The sequence below is a fragment of the Petaurus breviceps genome, unplaced genomic scaffold (assembly GCF_028583685.1).
Source record: "Petaurus breviceps papuanus isolate PSGF00001 unplaced genomic scaffold, PetGlider_PUasm1.0 126, whole genome shotgun sequence".
Lineage (NCBI taxonomy): Eukaryota > Metazoa > Chordata > Mammalia > Diprotodontia > Petauridae > Petaurus > Petaurus breviceps.
In genome coordinates, this window is record NW_027185655.1 from 11,502,770 (window position 1) to 11,504,467 (window position 1,698).

A 1,698-nucleotide genomic window follows, 5' to 3' on the forward strand; every position below is an offset into this window, starting at 1 on the left:
GGGTTAAATGACTTGCCCAGGGTCATGCAGCTAGTAAGTGTCTAAGAGTAGATTTAAACTTAGGAAGACGAGTCTTCCTAGTTTGCAGCCCAGTACTGTATCCATTGTCCCTGCTCCCTACTTTGCTATTCAGGGCAGAAGAAACTCCCAAATGCCAATGGCAGATTAGGGATGCTGCCAATGGAGTATTACTTCACTGTGTGAATAGCAACAGGATGCAGCAGAATCACCAAGGCAAGCCAGCTACCATTTCACCACCAGACCCTGACTCTTAGACTCTGTAGGTCCTGAGGCCTAAGGGTCAGGTTATTTCACTTTGAGGTCCCCTCCCCTTGAAGAAGACTAAAGAAGAATATCAGACATTACGTTTCCATTAAATACTTCCAGGGTAGGGAAACTGCAGGTCAAGGCCACATACAACCCTCTAGATCCTTAAGTGTGGCTATTTGACTGAATTCAAATCTCAGAACAAATTCCCTTAATAAAGGGTTTTGGTCTATAAAACTTAGACTCAGTCAAAAGGCTCCACCCAAGGACTTAAAAGACTCCATGTGGCCTCAAGGGAGTAGATTCCCCGCCCTTGTATCCAGACTAAAGAGGAAGAGGACTGAGGAAGGTGGAAAGTGAAAGAGAATACAGCGCATGTTGGTGCAATGAGTATAACATCAAAATACAGCAATGGGTTTCTACCACCTCTCAGTCTCCATTGGAGGGTGGGAATGACATAGATGGAGGAAACTATGGCAGATAGAACACAGAAGAGGATCTTCTTGGAGTTCTGCTTTTCTGGAAGTGGGATTTGATGTATAACATATGTGGATATGATGTTGGCATGCTGTGTGTTGTTTGTTTCCAAAGTATGACTTACTACGGGCCTTCAGCTATGATCACATCTGGAAAACCCAGAAGTGTTGGAAGCTAGGAGAGCCATGGGACTTCATTGACTGTTTCCTAGACCAGATAGACAAGGAAAAGCAAGATCTCTGGAGTCCCTTCTACATGGATATGCTAGTGATTTTGACCCACAAACTGTTCTGCAGGTGGCAGAGACTACAAGTCCAACATTTTGCTATGGGCTGCTGTTCTTTCTCAGGTATCCCAAGGTGACAAAAAAATAAGCTCAAGGAGAGATAGACCATGTGGTGGGTTGGGATGGGGCTCCTCACCTGGAAGACAGAGACAACCTACCCTACACCAACACAGTCCTGCATGAGATCCAGAGACTCATGAGCATCTTACCCATGGGTCTGCCCTGAGCCAGGACACCCATTTTAATAAGTACTTTCTGCCCAAGGGCACCTAAGACATTCCATTTTTGGGCTTCACATACTGGGACTTGATCCATTTCAAGGATCCAAAATGCTTTGACCTGACCAACTTTTGGGATAAGAAAGGGGCCTTTTCTGAGCAAACAAGACCTTCATGTCCTTCACTCCTGGGAACTGCATGTCCCTCCATCCTCCAGCATTTGAAACTGAGCCCAGGGGAGAAATCTGAGGATATAGACTTGACCCTTAGTCCACAGAACTGGGCAATGTGTGGTGCAATATGAGCTTTGCATGTTGGCCCATTGAGCTCCTGCCCAAGGGAATGTCTGCTATACTTCTGACCTGTGACTTTTGTCCAAAAAACGCTGCTCCCTCCCAAAGGGAGGGAGGGAAAGACAGACAGAGAGAGAGAGAGAGAGAGAGAGAGAGA

The 1,698-nt window shown here is 46.1% G+C and overlaps 1 pseudogene; it reads left to right on the forward strand.

Annotated features, from left to right (window-relative positions):
- LOC138169114 (cytochrome P450 2C31-like) overlaps nt 1-1,552 on the forward strand; it is a 97,756-nt pseudogene extending 96,204 nt beyond the window's left edge.
- Nucleotides 1,553-1,698: the final 146 nt, after the last annotated feature.